Genomic DNA, 6,886 nt, shown 5'->3' on the forward strand with positions numbered 1-6,886 from the left:
ACTCACCGGCGCCGCTTCATTTCGCTCTTCCTCCATCAAACTGCTCTCAGGCCAAACCTTTGCACCACAGAGGAGCTCTCAGCTCGGACTGATCCCTGGATCTGACTCGCTGTGGTGAGAAAAGGCGACAACATGCTGCGTTTCTTTAGAGACATAACAGGAACCTTCATCCATGCAATGTAGCATTAAGTGCGTGCTCAGCCCGGCTCGGGTTTCTTTGACGTGTAAATATCTCTGAAACAAGGCGGTGGTTTGAGACGGCGTGGACTCAGAGGGAGGAAGACATCCACTGAAACCTTTAGCTTGAACCCGCCTCCTGAGAAGCCTTTTGTTTTTTTTTTCTAAGACTGATTATTTATTTCTTTTCTTATCAGTTTGTGTCTCCTCCTTTGTGTCAGGGGGGATTTTGATTTGTCCGTCGTTCATCGTTAACCTGCTGCAGCCCTGCGCTCTTGCACCTTGTCTGTTAAAAAGTTTCATTTTGGAGCCGGCTAAACGTGAAGGACGAGGTTTATTCAGGCTGTTTCTTCCTTTCCAGTTTTAAACCCACGTTTTTTTCATCATTTACTTTCTGATTCACTGTGTGGATGAAGTTTAAAGTCCCAGCACCAGGTTTCTGAGTTCTGTTCAATCTGTTTCTCACTGCAAAGAAAAGCTGGTCTTGTTACAAGATTTTTTTTGTACTTTTCATGAACTTAACCATGTTCCACTTCCTGTTGTTTCCCTTTTTCGTTATATTTCTGTTTTCTTTTTTTCTACGATAGGTTTTTTTAATTTGATCTGTTTGCTTCAGGATTGTTTCAATAAATAAGGACTGTCATCGAGTTAAGATGTTCACGTCAGTTGGCGTTTTTTCCTCAGCACATAGATATATAAAATTAAATTTCACATTTTTTCACCCTGAGTTTGAATCCCAAACACAAACATGTCTTCTCTGCAGGACCCTCATCAGTTTTCTGCTGCTAAAGAGCCGTTAACGGTTGTTTTCTCCACTCAAAGCTCTGGGTTTGCAGCGTAACATTTCAGGAACACAGGTGGTGGATTCAGTGTGGGAGGCGCTGGTCTGGATTTCTGACCCCAGATCAGTCTCCAGCCCACAATCCAATCCTTTAAACTTGACTGAGGAGGTTTCAGAACTGACCCTGGATCAGAGGACTCTGTTGAACCCGGCTGATTTCTCCTGTTGGACTCAGAGGCGGAGACCAAACCTCGACCCACAGGTTTGGACCTACAGTAGTCGCTGTCGCTGGCTTCGAAGCCTAATGTGAATGTGCCTATCTGTATATACTGGAAGTGAGTGATTGTGACTCTGATGCTTTGTGTGGGCGGATCTGCTGATACGGTCTCGTTAAATAAATGGTTTCATTTTCTAAACAGTGGTGCTGATTAATTATTCTGCTGTGATTTTAGAGAGCTGAATTAGCATTTCAACATATTCTTCTCCTGTGACTTTATTCTTTCATACGTTTCTTGGTTCGTTATAAACGCTTCAAATTTCATCCGATTTTCACCATTCAAATTTTAAACTATTCAGCTTCCTCTGGAGATGTGTGCTCTGACTTTTCTTATCTCTAACCCTTAAACTTTTTGATTCATTAGCTTTTGCTTAAAAAAAATCTATCTGAAATGAATGGGAATCTGCTCCTCCCCCTCCTAAATTTTCCTCAACTTAGAGATGCTACTACTTCAGCATACTTCCACTTACAGACTTCATTTCTGCTCTAAAATGTTCACTAATCTTTCATCTCTTAATGTATGGTACAACTTTAAGATATCTTTGACGGTTTTTGAGATTTAATTGTTAAAGCAACATAAACTTTTCAGGTTTTTCAACCAAACTTCAGCTCGTAGAGTGCGGAACTTCTTCAGTTAGAGTGGAGGAGCCTGCTGCAGTTTCTTCGCAACTTTATCAAACAAATCGTCATAACTTCCAGAATCTTCACTGTCGAAAAAATGAAAAATACATTAAAGTGTTCCTTGACTTCTCCTGCTTCTTACAAAGAGAGTATTTTAGCAAAAATTTTTACTGTTTTGCCAAAAAAAAAGCCCCAATGTGAGAGAAACTCATTTTTCTGTAACCTTTAGCAATGTTAGTTTTGATCTACTTGGTCACCTCAGCTCCATTTGTGATCTACATGTTCCATTTTTCATACAACTTTTTCCCACAGCTTATACTTCTCAAACTACGACTTCTTCTTCTATTACTACTGCTACTTTAACTTCTGTACTTTTTTCCCATTTCAGCTACTTCCTCTTTTCTCTGATTTACATTTTCAGCTCTGGTTCACTGCTTATAGCAGTTTTTTTTTTTTTTTCATTTTCATTCTTCAGCTTCAGCATTTCAACACATTTGCTGTGAGGAAATGCAACTTCTCTGGTTAGTATTATTATTAACAACAACAACAATAATAATAATAAAAGAAATTGTAATAAATAGAAATAAAAAAGTGGGGTAAAATGTCTTGTATTTTAGATTTAAGGAAGATGGAGTAAATAAAACGAATGCAGAGAAAAATTTAGGAGTGAATGGGTTCTATACTTTGTAAACCACTATTTCTAATGTGTTATATAATATATAACATAATACAATATGTGTAATATAATAAGACACAACATATAATATAATATGTTTAATAAAATATATTATGTGTGATATAATAAGACAAAATATATAGAATAATGTATTGTAAAATAATGTACAATATAATATATATTATATAATAAGACATAATATATAATATAAAATAATATGATATATAATAATATATTATGAGGTATAATATAATATATAATATGACATAGTATAATTTGTGTAATATGATAATACATCATTTATTTAATATAATATAATTTAAATTAATTAAATATAATATAATTTAATATAATATAATCTTTTATTGATCCCTCATGGGGGAAGTTTTTTTGCCTTAGCAGCTCACAGAAAAAGAGCAATAAATGCAACAATAATAAAAAATAGAATAATAAGAAGAATTTGATATGAGCAATTTAAAGAAATATAGACAAGGAAAAAATATATATTGCATAAACAAAAATAAGTACAGAGATCAGCACCTGACAATGAGCAATGAGTAACTGCTATGAAAAAGTTAAAGTCAACAATATCAACTTGATAAAAATATTGATTTGAACCTCAGAGAAAAATCTTCTGACCAGTAAAGTTATTTCTCCTGAGCTGAGTGTGTGAAAGTTGGCCCCACACGCAGCAGAGGCCTCTTTGTCCTGACCTTCCTCACTATCATGTCCCATTTTTTTTACAAGGTGCCGGGCGGATACGACAGCGAGGAGGGGAGTGTTATCAGGGAGATGACGGACAGCAGGGCAGAAGGGGGCGTGGCCTGTCGACACTCAGAGGCCTGGGAGAGGAGGACAGGAAGTAAGGGGGCTGGGAACGTGGGTGTAAGCTGGACGTGGAGCTGGGTCATATGCAGGAAGTGTAGCTTCACATCCTCTAGTTTGATTCTGCAAATGCATGAATGCATCATGTCAGCTTTGCATGAATGAAGCAGCAGCTGCAACAAGAGAAGGTAATTGTTTTATCTTCCTCTCAGCCTGTCAGATTTCTCTGCCCCGTCTTAAAAAAAATAAGTCAACTCAGCAGAATTTGAGTTAGTGTAAAATCTCCAGCTTGTGGGATATGTCAAGCCGGAGGAGGAAACACTCCTCTGTGTGTGTGGAAAAAGGCACTGTCTCATCCCTGCCAATGGGTGGCGCCACGCCCTTGCTCTGAACCCCTCCCCTAGAGGATCCAGCTGGTTGTCTCCTGTTTGATCAGCTCCATCATCATCCTCAGCCTCTCCCTGTGAAACTCTGACATCCGTCATGAGCTGCAGGACGAGCTGCAGCTTTGTTGAGCTTCTGTCAGTCTGACCAGAGGTTTCATCTGCAGCCAGCTGACGCGAGGCGGCCTCCCCTCTCCTCCCACAAGCCTGTGCACACACCCCTTCCTCTACCCCACCCCCAGCCTCGCCCTGCCACCCTCCAGACGTGCACCAAAACCCAGATCTTTTTGGACGCTCTGAGGGAGAAAAGGGAAAAACCTTCCCTCATTTCACTTTTTTTTTTTTGTCAGGGACATGCAGCAGTGGAGTTACAACACACGGTGACAAAACCTAATTTTTTGAAGAGGCAAGCTTTTTTCTTTCTGTGCTATCTGTCAGAGTTGGCCAGACTCCAGTAACTTGTCCCATTGATCTAAAGCTAAAACGGCCGTGTGCGCCCACACAGCCAGGCCTGCGAGGGAGCGGGGTGGGTGTAAAAACATTTTTTCACCCTCGTGGGGTTTTTTTTGTTTGGGCTCAATCCCCAGCTCTTTCAGGGGGCATAAAGAAAGCGCTGTGCTCAGCAGGGTCATGTGGGCGAGGCCCGGGGGGCAGACTATAGGTGGCGATTAGGGCCTCTAATGTGCAATGAATCCTCTTCGAATCACATGATATGAACTAATGTCGCCATTTAATGATAAAACAACAGCGACTGAGAGGGAGAGCCTGTGTGTGTGTGAGTGTGAGTGTGTGTGCAGCTGCATGGAGGAGAAGAGCACAGGAGCACATGAGGGTGGCATTTCTCAGGTTTTGTGCTTTAACACTCGGTGCAGGAGCAGCTCATTGAAGGAGAAGGGTCAAACTTTCTTCTTCTTTGACGTTTTTGAAAGTTCCTGCAAAATGCATTCACAGCTGCTTGTTTTTGACCAACACAAACCGTCTCCTTCCTTCCGTCGTCCATGCAGAGACAGAGGAGTGTGAGCTCGGCTCTGAAAGCTGCTGAGGGAGTGTGAGAGGCTTGGATTGGGTTAAATTTAGGACGGCTGGGCTCTGTTTAGAGAGGCGCAGTGAAGCGTTGAGATCAACAATCCCTTCAGCACAGTCACCAAACTCATCTTTTTCAGCACACACACACAGATGCTGCTTAGAATTTAATGCAGCGTGTTCAAGCTCAAAGAAAACCTGCATCAGGTGTTGAGCGACATCAAAAGACTGATGCATGCACAGCTGCAAAAACAACGAAAGAAGTCCTTAAAAGCAAGAAATCTCACCAACAACTGATCAGAAAGTTTTAACCTTTAATACGTTTATTTTTAAGCTATAACTGTATTTAAAAATCATTTTAGAGTATCTTAGATGCACAGAAACATACTTAACTTGATTAAATACAGTAGCAATACACAAAGTCTCTCCAAGAAGAGACTTTAAACACTCTGAGACAAGAAAGTATCAACAAACTCTCTAGTTTGGACATTTAAGGACTCCCTTTATTTCATATTTGTATAAATGCTTTAAATCAAAGAACAGATTTTTAAAGATCATGATTTTTTCTTTGTTGTTAATGATAAGGAAACACATGGTGGGAGTTTGTTGTCCAAATCATCCAGGTGCATTGTGGGCATTGTGTCCCATACTCTCTCCTGACCTGCAGATGTCCCCGCAGAGCTGACCTCTGTTCCCATGATGCTCTGTCTCTGAGTTCAGCCCCTCCCTCTTTCCACGATCAGTCAGTCAAAACAACCCCCCCCCCCCCCCCCCCCACACACACACACACACACACACACACACACACACACACACACACACACACACACACACACACACACACACACACACACACACTCTCACACACTGCTCTGATGCTGCAACATTACATCATTTAAGATCTCAAACCGTCTCACAGGCGTCTAAAGAAGGATTCAGATTAACATGCAAAAAAAACTGCATCAAATTCACTTTTTAAAATAAAAATCTGTTCTGATTTTAAAGCATTTTTATGTTGAATCTTGGTCAGATTAACACCTTTTAAACTTTTCAATATCTACCATCTACACGGGCATCAGAGACACAGCACATTAATGCAAAAACAGCTGACATGTCATAAAGTAAATTAACTCAAGCCTAAAACAGAATAGATTAAAATATAGGTATTTTTTTCTTTCTTATTCTACTATTCATCCCCCTTAGGGGATTTTTTGCCACAGCAGCTCACTGGTAAAGGAATAAATGCAATAACAATACACATTTGAATGACAATAAGAATAAGAATACGAAATAAGAAATTTGTAGAAACAGAGAAAAGTAGAAAAATATTCATATTTACATATTTTTGTATGATAATAATAATTAAAATAATAATAATAAAAACAATAAAAATAATAATAATAATTATTATTATTATTATTATCATTATATTAATAGAAAAGGAAATAATAAGAATATAAAAATTCTAGAAAAAAAAATTATTATATTTTTTGTTTTTATATTATTTTATTATTTTTTATTTATTATGATTAATAATTAATTATTACCTTCATTATTATTATAATATATATTATAATTTAATATTAGCATATTAAAATAATTTAATTAAACATAATTACAAAATAATAATAATATTAATAATAGTATTATAATTACAATGATTATTATTATCATTATTATCATTATCATTCTTATGTTATTATTATTGTCATATTTCATTTATTGTTATTATAATGTTATTATGTTATGTTTAATCATTAAAATAAACCCTATTATATATCATACTATAATTATATTATGCCATTATTATTATTATAATTTATTGTATTATTATTATTAGTAGTAGTAGTAGTATTTTTGTATTTATTTTGATTATTATTTTATTATTATTATTATTAGTTGTAGTAGTATTATTGGAAGTAGTAGTAGTGTTGTCATATTTATTATATTTATTATTAATAATTATTAATCATTATTATTTGTATTATTTATTTTTATTTTTTCATTAAATTTAACTATAAAGGTTATCAATAAAGGTTATTTCTTAATTTTTTTTTCAGCTTCCCAATTGAGTCAGACAGGATCGGATCGATTTTTGGCATCTTTCGGTCTCTATGAAAAAA

Source organism: Halichoeres trimaculatus, unplaced genomic scaffold (genome assembly GCF_033239565.1).
Source record: "Halichoeres trimaculatus isolate MK-OKI-2021-1 unplaced genomic scaffold, fHalTri1.1 fHalTri1_scaffold_19, whole genome shotgun sequence".
In the NCBI taxonomy this organism is placed as follows: domain Eukaryota; kingdom Metazoa; phylum Chordata; class Actinopteri; order Labriformes; family Labridae; genus Halichoeres; species Halichoeres trimaculatus.